Below are 20,683 nucleotides of genomic sequence, written 5' to 3'. Positions count from 1 at the left end.
CTTTTTGCCTTTACTTGTTGACAAATTAAGCACTTTGATACAAAATCTGCCACTTCTCTCTTCATGCCAATCCACCAATAATACTTAACAAGCGTTCGGTACATTTTGGTACTTCCAGGATGCATCGTTTACATCAAGCTATGCGCCTCTTCTAAGATCTTCTTCTTGAGTTCTGGGATATCAGGAACGCAAAGTCGTCCTTTATACACGAGGGCTCCATCTCTCCTTATGGAAAACTCTGAATCAAGACCTTCTTGTACCTTGCTCTTAATTGTTCTCAATTTAGGATCTTCCATATGAGTCTCCAATATACGATCCACCAACACCGGTCGCACCTGAAAACTAGCCATAAGAACTCCCGAAGGATGCATATGCATTAACACCCCCATCTTCTTCAACTTCACCATGAGAGGTAGTTGGATGGCTTGGATGTGAGCAAGCGATCCAATAGCCTTCCTACTCAAAGCATCTGCCACTACATTCGCCTTGCCTGGGTGATAATCAATCACACAGTCATAATCCTTCAATAACTCCATCCATCTCCTTTGACTCATATTTAACTCCTTCTGAGTGAAAATGTACTTGAGGCTTTTGTGGTCGGTATAAATTTGGCATGTGGCCCCATACAAGTAGTGTCTCCACTTCTTTAAAGAAAAGACTACCGCCGCCAATTCTAAGTCATGCGTAGGGTAATTTTGTTCGTGCTGCTTCAATTGCCGTGATGCGTACGCCACCACCCTTTGATTCTGCATTAGCACGCAACCCAACCCTTTATGGGATGCATCACAATAGACTTCAAAACATTCATTTCCCATTAGGTAAAGTTAAGATAGGTGTGGATGTTAACCTTTGCTTCAACTCCTGAAAACTCTGTTCACACCTGTCCATCCAGCTAAATACAACCTTCTTTCGGGTTAAGTTATGAAGCAGTCCAGTAATTTTCGAAAACCCTTCTATAAAACGGCGGTAATATCCCGCTAATCCAAGAAAACTTCGTACTTCCCTCACAGTGGTAGGGCGCTCCTAACTCAACACTGCCTTTACCTTATCGGGGTCCACATAGATGCCTTCAGCTGACACGATATGTCCGAGAAAACCCACTTGATTTAACCAGAATTCACACTTGTCGAACTTAGCATATAGCTGATGTTGCCTTAGAGTTTGGAGCACTCTCTTCAAATGCCTCATGTGCTCTTCTTGGCTCCTTGAATAGATCAGGATGTCATTTATGAATACAATGACAAAACGATCCAAGTACGGATGAAACACCCTGTTCATCAAATCCATGAAAGCTGCTGGGGCATTGGTGAGTCCGAACGACATCACTAGGAATTCATAATGTCCGTACCTCATCCTAAAGGCAGTCTTAGGAATGTCCGACTCTCGGATTCTTAACTGATAGTATCCAGATCTCAAGTCGATCTTGGAAAACACTTTGGCACCTTGGAGTTGGTCAAATAGATCATCTATCCTTGGCAACTGATAGCGATTAGGGATGGTTACCTTATTAAGTTTTCGGTAGTCAATGCACGGTCTTAGACTACCATCTTTCTTCTTCACAAACAAAATTGGAGCTCCCCATGGCGATATGCTTGGTCTAATAAACCCTTTATCTACCAAATCTTGCAATTGGACCTTTAGCTCCCTTAACTCTGCTGGAGCCATCCGATACGGCGGTAGAGAAATAGGCACAGTACCCGGAATTAATTCAATGGGAAAGTCAACTTCCCTTTCCGAAGGCAATCCTGGTAACTCCTCAGGAAACACATCCGGAAAATCCCACACAACGGGCATGTCTTCCAACCTGACCCCACTTACTCGGGTATCTATCACATGAGCCATATACCCTTGGCAACCCTTATTCAGTAGCTTCTTGGCAGTAAGGGTAGATATCAACCTCGGCAAAGGCCTTCCAACTTCCCCACAGAATACCACTTCTGGCAACCCTGGCCTCCTGAATGCAACTTCTTCGCTAAAACAATCTACGGATGCATGGTTCCTCGCCAACCAATCCATGCCCAAGATTACATCAAGTCCGGATAGATCCAACAGGATCAAGTCCGCTTCCATCACTTGATCTTCGATGCAGAAGAAACACTCCTTGATCAACTGGCTAGGCCACAAGGATTCTCTTGCAGGAGTGGCTATTTCTAACAGGCATTCTAAAGGAGTAGGGGTCATACCGACCCGAATGACAAATTCTCTTGAGATAAATGAATGTGTTGCTCCTGAGTCTATAAGCACACATGCATCATTACCAAAAATATTCAAAGTACCTGTAACAACGTCAGGTGTGGTCCTGGCTTCCTGCTGTGTCATGGAAAACACCCAACCTTGACCTGTCTGCTAGGGTTTCCTTCCTCTACCTCAACTCGATCCTGCAGACGGTTGGACTGATCCCGAAGAAGCTCCTACTGCTTGACTCCCCTGGGAACTCTGACCCGGAAATACACCAATATGCTGTGCTCGTCGACCTGGTCCTAGCACACTGCCACTACCATAAGGGCACTCCCTCCTTATGTGGCCTGGCTGCCCACACTGAAAGCATAAACCATCCATCTGACACAGCCCAGAATGCTTCCTCTTACAAATTGGACAAATCCGTGGAGAACCAAAGTGTGACATCTGATATGAGCTTGTATCCCCACTGATTGAATGGCGAGCTAACTGGGGCATACGATAACTGCCTTTCCTCTGAAATCTGCCTCGTGGGCTCGGTCCACCACTACCCGATGAGCCCGAGCTATGGCTATTCTTGGACGCTCCCTAGCTAGGTGCTCCACTGTATCAACCTTCGAATGATCTGCGCCTCAAGGGTTTGCGCATCTCCACCTGTCTCTCTAGCTCCAACGCTGCATCCTTGGCGGACTGATAGGTGGGATGTACTGATCCAGGAAGGTTGAGGGCTATGTTTTTGTTCAAACCATCTATGAACCTCACCTTCTTCGCATGATCATCGGGAATCATGTGCATGCAGAATTCGGATAGTTCCCGAAATCTTCTCTCGTACTCGGACACTATCATGTTCCCCTGTCGCAGTTCCTCGAACTCTCTCCTTCTTGCCTCACGGTAGGCAGGAGGACAATACTCAGTAGAGAAGGCAACCTTAAACTGATCCCACGTATGCCTTCTGCGAGTTTTTTCTACTTGCCACCACTTCCGGCTCGGTCTGGGCGCGTTCGGCGACCGGCGGTCGTGAGATTTCAGGTTTCAGCTGGAAATGCGAAGGCGCTTCCGTCTGGCCGGCGCGTGTAGCAAGGATCGGCCGGAAAATTGGACGATTTCCGACGGCCAGTTGTTTCTCTCTCTCTCTCTCTCTCCTCTCTCTCTTTCTCTCTCCTCCCTGACTTTTTTGCCAAATAAAAGCCACAGTGGGTCACATTGTTCATCCATGTGGACCAACCAGGTGATGACACATGGCGTTACTGTGCACTAAAGCCAGATATAATAAAATATTACGGTATCCAGCGAACTTCAAACATCCATAACTTTTTATCCAGATGTCCAATTTAACCATGCCGTTAGTCTATGAACTCCTATTGATTAGTACTTTACAACCATACAAAAGTCAAAGCAAAATTATACAACGACAAAAAGTCAACTACGGGCACCTTTTGGACAGTTTGCACCTCGACTTGTTTTGCCCATAACTTTTAAACCGTAGCTCTGTTTTTGACGTGCTACTAGTCTACAAACTCGGGGTATCATGCACTTCGCCACAGTATCCTGGTCAACTAGAAATTTCAACTGGAACAAAAAGTCGACTTTTGACCCACTCGGTCAACGGTCAACCTCGGTCAACGTGCACGAATTCCGATGTGGTTTGGGCCGGGGTGTTACAGTTGGAGGGTCATCTTTTTATGTAGAGAGATGAATGAAATGTCTTGAGAGCATATTAGTTGTTAAATGGGCAGAGAGTTGAACCAAAAGTCTTGAAAGCATATTAGTCGTGTTAAATGGGTAACCTAGCAAATTAGAACATTAATATGGCACAAGCACACAATATGATAAACTATAGGTGTGATAAAAGACAACTGAATATGTTGTTCTAAAATCATCAAAATTTGTAACTTAGTTGAAAAAATGTGACAGCCGAGACCACCCGCCTAGAGAGAATCCTCTTACAACCCATGTGACAGCCGAGACCACCCGCCTGGAGAGAATCTTCTTACAACTTAGCCTTCAAGGTTTTAAAAGGCCTCGCAGGGAAATATATCCACACCCAACCTTTAAGGTTTTAAAAGGCCTTACAAGGAAAATGTATTCATACCCAGCCTTCAAGGTTTTAAAAGGCCTCCACCCGCTTGGAGAGAATCCTCTTACGACCCAGCCTTAAAGGTTTTAAAAGGCCTCGCAACGAAAATATATCCACATGCTTATAAGTCCGGCTTGCCTTTAAGGTTTTAAAAGGTCTCGCAACGGAAAGATATCCACACGCTTATAAGTCTGGCACTAATATCATCTGTTACAGACCAGACCATCAGCATGCGATATTGTCCTCTTTGGGACTGAAGAATCCTCTTACAAGGAAAATGTATCCACAAGTTTATAAGCTATGCTTCGTTTCTCTTTCCAACCGATGTGGGACTTCACAAAAAAGCTGACTAACCATTTTATTTATGGGTTTAAAAGTTGTGATTTGAGTCCTTTTAAACTTTATTTTTGCCTCGCATGGTCTCAAATCACCGTACCACATGGCATAGGATGTCTGTGATACCAGGAGGAGGCTTTTTTTTTTTTTTCTTTTTTCAACAAAAAAAACAAAGAAAAAAAATTATTGTTCTTGATTAGGTAGGACATGAACTCGTAATAGGCTAACTACAGTATATATGAATCAAAGAAATAAAAATAAAAATAAAAATGGTAATAAATTTGTTTGAAGTCCACAGCTCTGATCTTGGACTATACTAACATTTTAGTCGATGCCTGCAATGTGAATAGACAAGTCAAGTCCACTCAAGTCAACGCTGAATGTGTTCATCCAAAAAGAAGCAGGGAAAAAAAAACAAAAAAAAAAAAACAAAGAAATTGCCCCAAATTAAATTTATTTATAAGACCCTAAAATTGAATTTACCACATATATTCTCAAATTACAGATATGCAACCCAAGCACAAGATTTTAGAAGCCGCGAAATATGATTTTTGATAAATAAGCAACAAAATATAACATTAAATCAAAGCTGTCAACGATTCTCATGAAAGCACAATTAAATGTTTCTTTAATTTTTTATTTTTAACTTTTTATAATTTGAGTTGATTCAAACCCTTCATTAGGGAGATGAAAAACAAGAATAAGATCAATGAGTTTCTAAAGACAAATGCTTGGATTTTTAAAAAATACGATGAAAACAAATGCTATGATTTTTAAAAAATACAGTGGGATTATATATAAAACTTATTTTCCTTTGGGAAAACAGAGGATTCAGGGTTAAAAAAAAAAAAAATTATTGAAAACAGAGGTGGGAAAAATGGGTCAACAATTAAGAAATAGAGATAGAGATGCAAAATCAATCCCATCATATGATAGTTGGTTTGTGATTATTAAAAAAGTTTTGAAGTTTTTAATTACTTTCTCCTTGTGCTATAGTTTTTATGAACATACCTTATTTGTTTCATTACCATAAAATTGTAACTAATTAGGTCCCTTACCAAATTGTAATCTTTTTATTTTTTATTTTGGGTAATCCATTGGCGATTACATTCTTCACCAAACCAGTAAACATTCATTCTATTGTGCGTGCATTCAGTGACAAAATATTTAATGGATAAATTTCATACAGATCCTTTCAGGTTTTGCTGTAATTATATTTATCATTTTTAACCGTAAAATGAACTTAAAAAAATTAGTTTTGAATATAATTTTTCATAGACATGGATTTAATTATAATTAAGACAAAATTGAAGAGGATCTAAATGAAATTTTCTTGATATTTAATTCATCCTCTCTCACTAATACAAAGAAACGGAAAAATCCTACTTACATTAAACATGCTATTATAACGTTGAGAAATTTTTCAGACAATGTGTATTCATGGAAATTGAGTTGCTACACATGGCCTATTAAAGAGTTCCACATGTAGTATTATTAATCACAGATAATTTCAAATGTCCAAACGGCATAAGCATGACATGTATGATAAAGACAAGCAAAAAAAAAAAATAAATAAATAAATAAATAACAAGACAAGTGAATTTGTTGTTCTAAAAATAAAATATGAAAGGGTCTCAGCGGTCGATTGTAGACTAATTTACCACAAGGGAGTACAAACTTTATACTCACTCCAAGACTAGGAGTCTTGGAGTGAGTAGAAGACAGAGGCGGCAAAACAGGGCAGAAACTACGAAACAGAGATAGACATGGAGAGTAAAAATCAAAAGCTGCATAATAAAAAACTTAGTTATTACAAACTTTAGCTACAAGCATACCAGTTCTTTATTAATACAACTGCTTACTACTATCTTTATACACATTATATGAGGTATGAAATTGGGGGGAGAAGGAAGAGATAGGTACAGTTTGGTTATTTGACCCACAAATAATGAATTATGAAAGTGAGACTGAAAGAGAGAGAGCCATGGTGAAGAATGGTTGTGGGGAAGTAGGTGATTATGGTTTTGGGCATGTTATGGAACACTTGGTGGAAATAGATTCCTTATTTGGCTGAAAATTTTGTAATTCATGAATTTTGAGGACATGAAACGTAAATGAATTAAAAACAAAACTGATAATTGAATACATTTATATTTTACCATTCGTTGTCATCAATACATTTTATTGTAATTTAACTTATTTTTCTTAAAGTGAAATCCATGAAGTACTTAATTTCGAGACTTGACCCATCATTCTGTTTCTCTGCTTCCTCCGTTTCCTCTGCTTCAGCTACTCTGCTTCTTCTATATAAAGTAGTAATGCGATACCTACAACAAATGTCTTCAAAGCAATTTACAAAAATCTCATTTTTTCCATGTATTATAGTTCTTTTGAACTTACTCATTTGTTCCATTACCATATTTTGGAGTTCATTAGGTATCTTACCAAATTACAATAACCTTTTATTTTTTTCCCTTGGTCATCGATTTTGATTACCTTAATTACTAAACCAATTAACATACAGTCAACAAAAAGATGTTTAATTCGTTCACTCTCTTACCAACACAAAACAAAGGAAATGATCCTACTACAACAGTTTATTGCATGAACATGTGGAGACTAACTGCCTATATCTTCAAAAAAGAGACAAGTTGCACATGATATTCGTCAATCAATTTTGTTAATCTCTGTTGTTAAATATTAATTGCCATTACTTGAATTTATGTCATAATCATTAGGTTCTTAATGAAAACTTTTCAAATTAGAAGCTACCACATTTATAATAGTAACAGACTCGAGGGAAAACAAATAAGGAGTACCTTTGCTGTCCGAATCTTCATATTAAATCTCAAGAACTATGTTATAATGTCATAAAACTATTTTTCCTTTCCCTAACTTAGAAATGTTGTTTGTCCAGTAAACTACAGTATAATGTATAACTAAAGATGAGACATAAAATAGCAAGAAGAGTTAAAATAGAAAGACAAATACTTTTGCTTCTATACTGTTCTTAATCTCAAAACATTAAGGATAAACAGAACTTCATGACTTAACCATCGTTTCATTTCTCTGCTTCTTTTTCTTCTCTGTTTCCTTATACAGTAAATTAATATGTAAATTAGTAAATGAGATTTTTTTTAAAAAAATGCCTTCAAAGTAATTTACAAAATTAAAATTTTGAAATTATTTTTACTTACTTTTTCATCTTGTGTTATAGTTAATTTTTGAACATCCGTCATTTTGTTCAATACCATATTATATTTATAATGCGCATGATAATTAAAAATGACAACATAATATAGGGTCTAACTGTCATATGCAATACTTCTTATACGGTAGGAGGGAAAGTTGATAAAATAAAATAATGAAAAAAAACAAAAAAGTTTGGTCTCATATATTTAACTGATTAAGTGAAAGTTCCTATAAGAAAAAATAATAAAGTGAAAGTTACTTTAAAAAAACATAGTAATACAAGTGAAATTTAATAGAGGATCCATGAAATGGAAAATTTACCAAAACAAACCAAAGACTTAAAAAAGAAGTCTTTCCACACATTCCATGCACGTCAACTGCTACACACTTTGTCTCTTCTTTTACCAGCACCTGCGTTTTTGAATGCTCAAAGAAAAGAAAAGAAAAAAAGGCTCTATTTTTTTTTTTATTTTGCTCAATAGGGTTACTTTAGACTACAATTTTACACAGGGAGGATTGTGGATAATAAAGAACAATGAAGGAAATATAAACCACTACAAAAATATAAATAAATAAAGAACGAGAACAAAGAAATGTTCATAAAAAACAATGAAAAAGAAACCGACCTACTAAATTTCTTTTAATATTGATGGTAGAGGATTCCACTAGACTATGTTGAAAATCAGATACCATTGTAGTTCAACTTTCACATTACAATTTAAATAACTCTTTTTTATTTTAAGTAATATGCATGTTTTCCATTTGAGAAAAACAACGTGGAAGCGTCAATATATATGAGAAGGCAGTTCATTTATAATACCCAAAAAATGTAGGGATATTGTTATCAATGCATCTCAATTCCTAATTTCTAAATCAAAACAAATGAGGGAAAATAATAGTGTAAAAAGATATAGAATGCCCATGTGATGGTCACATATGTGGCACTGATTTGTCTATGAAAAAAATGTGGAAAGTATAAAAAAGACCAACAGTGCATTGTTTATAAAAGTTTAGGGTGCAAAATGCTAGGTAAAAAAATTTGGGATGCATCTCTGATGTGATTTGGAGTGCAGTGGAGCCAATTTTCCTTTAAGATAAAAATTTTCAAGGTATGAAACCAAAGATGGGAAAACAGGGCAGAAATTAAGAAACAGAGATAGAGATGGGGAGTGTAAACTCGGTCCTATGTTGTCAACTATTGTTGGGTTTTGATTATGTAATGAGAAACCAAATTTGGAAGACTTGTTGTACCCAAAAAATAAATAAATAAAAAAAAAGTTGAAAGACTTGAATTATCAATGGACTAGTCTTTGGTGGCTTTAAATAAAGCAGTTTGTGGAAAGCTTTGGGTCATTAACAACCAATTAGTCTTGTTGAAGTTGATCATATTCCACATCTTCTAGTTTGACAACATGCTTTTCTTGAGTCCATGAAAGTTTCACTTTTTTTCTTTGAGAAGAAAATAATGTAGTTGACCCATAATGGAAAAAAAAAAAAAGAAAAAAAAAGAACTTTTTGACCCCATCATTTTGTATCTCTGCTTCCTCTCTTCTTCTCTATTTTCTTTCTTTTATTGGTTTTTAAATAAACTTGTTACAGCTAAGATCGATCATCTATAATTTGCTTCCATACGTGCACATTAATTTGAGGATGCTACCAGAAAATTGTTACCATCAGATTTAGAGCTAATAGAGAATTGGCGATATTTTAAAACAATCTGGAAGTATATATACTGTTTCAACCATATAATAAATTTACCAATTTAATATTTGATTTATTCAATAATTATTATCGAAATTGAAAATTGTTATCATCAGATTTAGAGCTAATAGGGAATTGACGATATTTTAAAACAATCTGGAAGTATATATTGTTTCAACCATATAATAAATTTATCAATTTAATGTTTGATTTATTCAATAATTATTATGGAAATTGTGTAAAATGGCAACTAACCCATGTTCATTGGAGATGAGAAATGATTGAGTTTTTTACAAGTTAAAAAAAAAAAAAAAAAACAATACCGAAAAGATTAGTCCTATATCGGAAGCTCAACAGTCAATTTAAAATTTCTTTATCCATAAATTGATGCTTCATCATTAATATGGAAATTATTTTGTTTTTAGGTGGCGCATTTGGAAAAAAATACCAACAATTTCTCATTTAATAATCAATTAGTCTTTCATTCTTTTTCATGAACAATTAATTAATGTTACAGACTCGCCAAAAGGAAAGAAAAAAATATCTTGCATCAAGAACTTGAAGGGAATAGAAACTCATAAAACCCGCTAAGTCCAGATAGAGTAATTAGCAAAAGCTGAGCTGCTAATATAGTTTTGGGGAAACAAAATTGACAAAATAAGACAACTTTGAAAACTGAACTATCAGTAGCTATGTTATATATCTGTACCTTTAAATATCTGTATATTTGTGGACGATGTTTCTCCTGTAGTCCTTTATCACTTAGATGAGGTTGTGCCCTATGTAAGTAAATTTCTAGTAAAGATATACAAAAGGCAATGGTTCCTTTTTTTTTTTTTCTTTAAAGACATATATTCAATATTACCAAATTACAACAGCACTTGGCACTTTGGCAAATTTTTTAATAGAAACATAAATTAGTTACCCATCGAAGAGGATTGAGATTTTCTTTCTTACTTTTATCTGACTAGTGAAATTTTTTTACCTCATCTTAAAAAGCAATTATCAGTTGTCCATATAAGATAAAATTGAAGGTCAAAATGAAATTTTCAAATTACAAATATATAAAAGAAAGAAAAAGAATTACCACTTGCAAAGATGAAGATCCTATTTGATGATTACAACCGTTGAAGCAAGGAAATTTGTTAACTATTGTTACAATGTCAGCAACACAAATATTCAAGAAATTAACCAATAAAACAGATAAAAAACACACAGAATTTACGAGGTTCAATTCAAGATTGAATCTACGTCCTCGGAGCTCCACAAGGAGTTCAATGCACTATAACTGACATTGTTTTACAGATATATAGTTCTCTTTCTTTACTTTAGAAGCTAATCTAAAACCCATATACCACACCCAAGAATCCCCTTTTAGAACCTTTCTCACCTCACAACTCTCACCCAAGAAAATTCAAAAGAGAAAACCTAAAGAGAAAGAGAAAGAGAAAGAGAACTTAGATGATATTACACTAAAAAGAATCTTCCTTTTATCAAAAAATCAGTTGCTGCAGAATTGTTGCTACTGTGGAACTGTTGCTGCATATCTCTATTGCTGTTAGGACTCCTGTAATGCCTTTACATGACTACCAGCTTCTCTTTAAACCACCAAGTGAAAACTCACAGTTTTGTTTAATGATATAAGGTTGAAACGACGTAGTTTTGATGATAGCAACTATGCAGCAAAAAATAACTCAAGGTTTGACTTCTTTGAATCACATAACCAACAATCTCCACCTTGATTCAAATAAGTCAACCAATATAAAGGGCATTGAACTTCCTTTGCTTCTCAGCTCACTTTCTTCATTATCAACCTGTATCAATCTTGAGCAAATTTTTGCAAAACTTAAGCTTGCTCACAGGTAACACCTTAGTTCCTATATCTGTAGGATTCTTTTCTATGGATATCTTTTCCAACTTTACCAAACCTTCCTCAACTGCATCTCTATTAAAATGATATTTAATATCAATATTGTCAGGACCTGTCCAAAATTTTCCACCGGAACCCTAGACAAGCCCTGATCCCAGGGAAACCCTACCGGACCCTCCAATGGAAAATCTGGCAGAACCTCCTCTAAGGGTTGGACTTAGCACAAATTTCCTGCACTGAAAACACACTTCTATATTCATCCCCTTATTCCTCCCACAAAACTACAATTTGGTTCCACAAAATTACAGCACTCCAAATGAATAACAGTAATCCAGTGCATAATTAATACATAAATGTCCAGGACAATATACAGAGCTTCATGAAGTACTATTAAATATAGAAATTTTACAACAAGGATGAAAGGAATTTTACAATTGAAATAAATGAAGACAAGGAGAACTTCTCGAATTACGACAGCGATGAAGATCAAGTTCGCTTCGGATGAATGCCGAAAAAACCTGGTACCTAGAGGAACAGAATTTGAAAATATGAGATGCTAATCATCTCAGTGAGTGACCCTAACTACTGCACAATTATAATACCACGATAATTAAGTAGATAAATAATAATTACTTGGAAATAATATTTTTTCTCAAAACCCTTATAATTCTCTCGGTTGGAAAAGTTCCCCTTTTAAAACATTTTCACAAAACCCTTTATTCGTATTCCCCGAAAACCAAGAAATCAATTATTCAACTAAATACCAAATAAAATATAATAAATCAAGCATTCGAAATTTATAATGAAAATAAATTAATGTATTGAATAATTAAGTAAAGGGAAAATTAAGTCAATTTAAAATCCTCATTTAAATAAATAATAAAAACAGCATTAAATATATTCTTAATTTGAATACAATTTCAAAATATTTATTTTGAAATCCAAGTTCTGAAAATCACTTGATGCACCCACTATATACCAGTGGCGCCAATAGTACCCAGCGTCCCGAGGTACTGCCAGACAGGAGGTTAAAGAGAGAAACCGTCATACGGTCGTGTGGCGTCCCACCGCACCGCTGCAAACAGGTGTCCCGGCCATGGAGGGGCGGCCTACCCTCATCCGATGGCAAACACAAGACAACCCCATAAATCACCTGCACGCTACTCACACCCACCTGCGCGCTAATCATATCCATGTGCGCACTAATCACATCCATATACACAGAATACCAGTACGTGTATGGTGCATCTAAAATAATAACCAAATTTTTATTACAAAAAGGGTACGTAATTTTTCCAAAATTCACCGTGGGAATTATACCACTTTTCAAATTCACCATCCTACATTTTGTTTCTTTAATATCACCAGCATGAGTACTTCGATAATATATATAATTTTCTCATATCACAAAATCCGTCAATACAATTATTTAATTTTCAAACCCATCAACTTTCATTTCCATCAACTCAAATATACAATTTTCCAATGGCATAAATATTTTTGAAACATAATTCTTTAAAACAATATTTTTCTCCAATCCTCAAAATCCATTTAAATTAACAAATCCATAAAACCACATAAATTTCATATATAATTAATTCATATATTTGTGCATAATAATTGAATAATAACTATAGCAATAATTTAAATAAATCAAACCACAATTTCTTTAAATTCCCAAATATATTCTTTTGGCACCAAAACATATATTAAAAACATTATAATTTAGCAATACAATTTATATGGAAATTCTCTTAATATCAAATACATAAAACATATTTATCAAATATTTAATTATAAAATATTCCAACAATGAAATTTGATAATAATTGCCAAAATCTCAAATTCCTTAAAACCAAAATATTTTATAATGCACAAATATTTAATTCCATTCAATTTTGTCACCAAAATTCCAAATATATATTTACTAAATATTCAACACATCAAACATATTTGTCAAACAACCAAGTTACACAAAATATATATGTTTTAACATCCCAAATTAATTTTGAAAGTGGGTCACTCACCTTAAGCACGTATATCAATCAAGATCCTCCGCAGGATCAACTCCACTACCCACACGTGCACCTAAAATATCCACAATACACAAACCAATTATATTAATATTTTAATCGGGTAACACCCAGATTGGTACCCAGGGAGCGAACACAAACGACAACCAAAATTGACGAATAATATACCGAATCGAAGCTTGAGCGACAAGGATTACAAATTCGGTCTTACTTCCCGAAGATCGGACCCGAGGTGGCCAGAAAGCTTTCGGGATTCAACTCTTCGATTCTCTCAAACCATCACGAATTGGAGGAAAATGACCCCGGATTTGGGTTCAGGGGGTTGGAATTAGTGGGGAGGGACCACTGGTGCAACTGGGTTCTCACCGGAATAGTGATTTCTCCGGTGAGCCGTCGCGGTCACCTGCAACTGTCGCCGCCGGTGGCGCGTACGGTGGCTAGTGGCTGAGACTTTTGGGGATTTTGTAGATCGAAGGGAGAGGGTCTCAACAGGACTGGCGGTGACAAGAATGGAGGCCGGAATGTGGAGATCTCGGCGGTTGAAGAAATCGGCGCCGCCGTAGGAAAAAGCCCCGATCCGGGCGCATCGTCAGTCGGTTGGCTGTGATATTTTGGGGTTTGGCCGGGAATGGAGTTGCACTCCCTTCTGGAAGGCGCGTGTCGCAAGATTCGGCCGAAAAAATTGACAACTTCGGCGGCCGGTGGTTTTCTCTCTCCCTCTCTCTCTCTCCTTTCTCTCTTTCTCTCTTTCTCTCTCCCCCCCTCCTGTTTTGCCAAAATAAAAGCCACCGTGGGTGACACTGTTCACCCACGTGGACCTCTCAGATGTCGACATGTGGTATCACCGTTCACTAAGCCAGATATAATAAAATATTACGATATTCGGAAAACTTCACATGTCCATAACTTTTTAACCCGATGTCCAATTTAAGCGTGCCACTTGTCTATGAACTCGTATCGATGAGTACTTTACAACCATACAAAAGTCAAAATAAAATTATACAACCATAAAAAGTCAACTCCCGGCACCTTTTGGACAGTTTAAATCTCGACTTGTTTTGCCCATAACTTTCAAACTGTAGCTCTATTTTCAACGTGCTACTAGTCTACGAACTCGTGCCAACGTGTACTTCATAACGGTACCTCAGTCAACCTAGAATTCCATTCGAGTCAAAAAGTCAACTTTTGACCCCTTGGTCAACAGTCAAAGTCAAAGACAACGGTCAACGATCAACCTCGGTCAAAGTTGGAAATTTTCCGTTGTACTTTGGGATGGGGTGTTACAAATATGCTTAGTCTTCTCATGAAAAATTGGATTATTACAAAGTTGAATAAAACTCTGACTATTTGAATAAACCATTACCTTTTGCTCCAACAACTTTAACTCTTCTAACATGCCTTTCAACCAAAGTGCTTCTTTCATAGCTGCTGTTGTTGCAACATTTTCAGCCTTAACTGTGGAGAGAGCTACCTGAGATTGTAATTGTGATTTCCAACTAACACAATTGTCACATACAGTAAATATATAAGCTGAAGTAGATTTTCGTCTATCTCTATCTCCTCCATAATCAGCACCTACTTAGCCTTTAAGTGCCATACCATCTTGCAATGATTAAATACTAAACCAAAATTTGAAATTCCTTTCAGATACCTTAACAGCCACTTCATAGCTTCCTAATGTTCTCTTCCTGGATTAGCCATATACCTCCTCAAAACACTAATCGCATGAGCCAAATACGATCTGTGTACTGACAAAAACAACTGCACTAGAGTATGGAACGTTAGCCATTTCCTCTTTTTCTTCTTTAGGGCTAGGATAAAGCTTTGCAGATAACTTGTAGTGATTTGCCAAAGGAACACTTACTGATCTCGATTCTGAAATTGAAAATGTAGAAAGGATTTTTCGAATATAATCTTCCTGATTCAAGAATAACAAATTCTTTCCTCTGTTACTTTTAATACTCATGTCGATTTAGCTTTCAAAACTTCCTTAACTTGATTGATATTCTCTAAACTTTGACCGGCAAGCAACATGTCATCCACATATAGAAGTAGATAAATTGAAAAATTAATATTTTCACCTTTGTAATACAAACAGATATCATAACTACTTCTCTTAAAACCAATTCTAATTACATATGTGTCAAACCTCTTTTACCATTGCCTCGAGGATTGTTTTAGCCCATATAATGACCTTTTTAATAGGCAAACCAGCTTCTGTTTTGAATTCTTCACCTCAAAACATTCAGGTTGTTTCATATAAATTGTCTCATCTAATTCTCCATGTAAAAAGGCTGACTTAATATCTAGCTGCTCCAATTCCCAATTGAAATGAGCTACCAAAGATAGTATTACTCTAATAGTTGTATACTTTATCACAGAAGAAAAGATTTCCTTGTAATCTATACCTTCTACTTGTGTGAATCCCTTGGCCACAACTCTAGCTTTAAATCTTATAGGTTCTGAATTTGTCATAGCCTCTTTCACCTTGAATATCCATTTGTAATCTCCCAACTTATGACGTTTTGGTTTGGGAACTAAAATCCATGTCTGATTCTTATGTAGAGATTCTAACACCTCTAACATGGCATTTTGCCACTGCTTAGCTTGTTTACCTTTTATTGCCTCAGTATATGATTGTGGTTCATTTTTTGAAAGATCCTGATATGAAACCAAAGCAAACATATTATAATCAGAAGGATTAAATTTGGTTGGGGTTCTTACCACCCTTCATTCTCTATCTCTGGTAAGTTAGTAGTGGTGTAGTGGATTATACTGCTGTGAGATGACATATCTTTGATTTTGTTAAGGCGTTGTCTCCCTTTAAGGTACATATACTTCTTCTAGTGGTTGTACTTACTGAAATTCACTTGTTTCACCTACTGGCTGTTGAGTTTCTTTACTTCTTGACTGGTTATAAAGCTCCACCTTAAATTGTACCGTATTTCTAGTAGTTGTTTTACTAGAATCTGCAACTTGGTCACTCAAACAAGGCATTATATCTTCATTAAACAAAACATCTCCACTAGTAATTGTTTTATAACTTTTTTCAATCTTTAACCCATAGTCTATATCCTTTAACTCCCTTAGGATAGCCTAGAAAAATACATTTTAAAGATCTAGGCTCAAGTTTTCCATCATTATGATGTACATAAGCTGCACATCCAAAAACTTTCAGCTTTGTATAGTCTGTAGGGTGACTAATCCACTTTTCTTTTGGAGTTTTTAACTCAATAGCTTTTGAAGGGCATCTATTAACTAAATATGCTGCTATCATAATAGCCTCACCCCAAAAAAGCTTTGGTAAACCAGAACTAGTGATCATACATCTAACCTTTTCTAATAAGGTTCTATTCATCCTCTCAGCAATACCATTTTGTTTAGGGGAATATGAAACTATTTTGTGTCTCAAGATGCCATTTTCTCTACAAAAATTATCAAATTCATAATTGCAAAACTCAAGACCATTATTAGTTCTTAAAACTTTGAGTTTCTTGCTGGTTTGGTTTTGTACTAAAGCATGCCAGATTCTAAATTTTGTAAAAACTTCATTTTTATGCTTTAAAAGAAAAACACAAACCTTTCTAGAGAAATCATCAACAATAGATAAAAAAATACCTATTACCTTCATGAGTTAGTGTTGTTGAAGGTCCGCATAAATCTGCATGTGCATTATCCAAGATTGAGGTTGATTTGTGTGAGCTTAGCTTGAAACTCAACTTGTGTTGATTCCCCAAAATGCAATACTCAGAAAACTCTACTTTACTAATCCTATTTGTTCAAAAGAAACCTTGTTTGTTCAGTACTTGAATCCCTTTTTCACTAATATGCCCTAATCTTCTATGCCATAGTTGTGTTTCATCATGATTTTCTAAACTTGCAGCTGCAGTAGAGCCTATTACTATTTGTCCTTGAAGAACATATAGTCCATTCCTCTTGATGCCTTTCATAACTGTCAAAGCTCCCTTTGAAATCTTCATTTGTCCATTTTCAGATTTGCAAAAGTATTCAGCTTCATCCAATACCCCAACAGAAATTAAAATTTCTTTGTTAATCCGATACATGCCTCACATTGCTCAATATTCTAACCATTCCATCTGCCATTTTGCTTGAGATATTGCCTATCCCAATCACATTGCAAGCCATATTGGTTCCCAATAGAACTTGTCCACCAGTGATCCTTTTGTAATTCCTAAACCAATCCTCTTTTGGACACATGTGAAAAGTGCAGCCTGAGTCTAGTATCCATTCTTGACTTACTTGATCAGTTGATACAGCAAGAACATCACCAATTTCACTCTCATTGCTGGCTAGAGCGGCATCTCCATCTTTCTCAGATCTTTCTCCATTTTCTCTGCTTTCTTTGTTCATCCTTTTGTAACAATCTTATATAAAATACCATTCTTTTTTATAATAGAAGCATCTTTTTCCTCCTGTTATGGACTTAGATCTGCTCTTCTCTCTAGTTTTGCTTCTCCAATTATTATTATACCTTCCACAATCTCTGCTACCTTTCCTGCCTCTAGTAATAAGTCCTTGTTTTTCAATTTTCATCTCTAATTCCTTGGATCTTAAAGAACTTATTACAATTTCAATAGTTAAAATCTCTCTCCCATATTTAATGACATTCTTTACTTCCTTGCAGCTTTCAGAAATTGAATTTAGCAAAATCACAGCTTGGTGCTCATCTGAAAACTTCTCATTACAGTTTGCTAAATCCAAGCATAACCTATTAAACTCATCTAGATCCTTAGAAGGATTCATCTTGAATCTAAAGAATTTTTCTAGAAGATATATTTTGTTGGGAAGAGATTTTACAGAATATAATTATTCTAATTTTTCCAAAGAGAAAAGGTAGTATTTGAATCATTTACCTTTCTCAGAACACTATCTGTAAGATGGAGGATTATGGTGCTATAAGCTTTCTCATCCACATCCTTTTTTCTGTGATTTAGTCAGTTCTGGAGGGAAAGAATTATCCCGTGCTTTTGCAACTCTCTGCTGCACTAGAATAGCCTTCATCTTTTGCCTCCAGAGAAGAAAATCCCCTTTTCCATTGAATACTTCAAGTTCAACCTTTGAACCCATAAAGTTGCTTCTTAGGAATTTTATCAAACACGTTGCAGGTAGGAATTAATTCCTCTAATCCTTCGATGTATTGAAAAAGCTATGATACCACTGTTACAATTTCAGCAGCACAAACATTCAAGAAATTAACCAATAAAATAGATAAAAAACACATAGAATTTATGAGGTTCGATTCAAGATTGAATCTATGTCCTTGGAGCTCCACAAGGAGTTCAATGCACTATAACTGACAGTGTTTTACAGATATAGTTCTCTTTCTTTGTTTTAGAAGCTAATCTAAAACCCATATACCATACCCAAGAATCCCCTTTTACAACCTTTCTCACCTCACAACTCTCACCCAAGAGAATTCAAAAGAGAAAACCTAAAGAGAAAGAGAGAACTTAGATGATATTACACCAAAAAGAATCTTCCTTTTATCAAAAAACAAGTTGCTGTAGAATTGTTGCTGCATATCTCTACTGCTGTTAGGACTCTTGAAAAGCCTTTACATGACTGCCAGCTTCTCTTTAAACCACCAGGCCAAAACTCATAGTTTTGTTTAACAATATAAGGTTGAAATGATGTAGTTTTGATGATAGCAACTATGCAGCAAAAAATAACTCAAGCTTTGACTTCTTTGAATCACATAACCAACAACTATCATGGAAGAACATACTTTTGTTGATTTATGGTGATCAGTTTTAACATCAAATATTGGTGATGTAAGAAGAATCCCTCGTAATCCAATTTCACTGAGGGGGAAAATATTTCTCATTCACATTATAGATGAGGATATCTGAATGGAATTTGAGAAATCTGAGCATTTCAAAATGCAATAGAGGTCCCTTTGGAGTCATTCAATTGGTGATAATGGATGATATACCAAATCTGATCTCTTCTTTGAAGGAATTTGAGAATTCCAAAATTCTAGTTGGCCAATACAACCTATATATATGTAATGAAAACTTGACCCATCATATATGATATAAAAACAAAATTATAATTATAAAATAATCGACATGAGGAAAATTTTCTCCATAACAGTTTCTGAAATACTCTGGTTTATAAGTCAAAACTATTGATGCTCAATGCTATAAAATACTCTTTTCATCCCTTTAGGTTGGATCTCAACATTCTTCCCTAATTTTATAACTTTTCAACATTGTCCCTTCGCCAGAAAATCTCTCTAAACAACATAATTTAGAATGCAGATTTCACATGATAGACAGTAGATTTATCACCAGATTGTCCTTTAATCGGTAGTCAAATCATAATTAGTGCTTAAATTTTCAATTTAAATCATAATTTATATCAATTTGTTAAAATTTTATATGATTATGTTGATTATCTGTGATTTATTGATCAGAAAAAGAAAGAGGAAAAAAAAAAAGAAAAAAAGAAAGAAAGAAGAGGGTAAAACCTGAAAGTTGATCATCTGCCACTTCTAATTTGGCAATATGCTCATGATGATCATTGCATGATATATCAGAGTCAGAGCTAATTGAATGAGGCACAGATGTTGATACGGTATCTTCCATGTCTAAACTATTATTATTGCTTTTTCCAATAGGACCTGCATTATTAATATTGGAAATATTTTGTTGCTTCTTGGTAGGAAGAGATTGTAGTGAATGCTTTGGAATATAGTTTGCAAGAGTTCCTCTTAACCTATACCTTGATCCACAAGAATTGCACAATACTGGCTTCTCAGGTGGCCCATTTCTCCACAGTGGAGTGTCTATGATCAAATACAAATCGAATTAAATATAATATGATTTACAAGGAAAAAAATTATATGAGTAATAAAGGTAAAGAGTACTTTTCAGCATGTATGCTCAATCTGGTGTCATATAATATTTACTTTTTTTTTTTTGTTTTTTAAAGGAGATTATGGAATTCAATCCTATATAAAGTGGGAAAATAAGATTTGAATAAGAGAGGAAATGATCACAGAAATTAAAAAAAAAATGTTGATTGAATATAAAAAAGAGTTTAATCTGTCCAAGGGGAAAAGAACAAAAGAAATTGTTCATGAGTTACTGAAAAGGAACTTACACACAATTCCACAATGAAAACAAGGTCCTCATTTTCTCATTCTTCAATATATTCTCTTTGCGCTTATCCAAAGTTTATATCCCTTAAACTAATATAAAAGAGCTGTGCAAAAAATACCAACAAATAAATTAAAAAAAAAGGGAAAATAAAAACAAAAAGAAAATTAAATAA

The sequence above is a fragment of the Ziziphus jujuba genome, chromosome 9, assembly GCF_031755915.1.
Source record: "Ziziphus jujuba cultivar Dongzao chromosome 9, ASM3175591v1".
NCBI classification, from domain to species: Eukaryota; Viridiplantae; Streptophyta; class Magnoliopsida; order Rosales; family Rhamnaceae; genus Ziziphus; species Ziziphus jujuba.
This window is presented reverse-complemented; position numbering follows the sequence as displayed.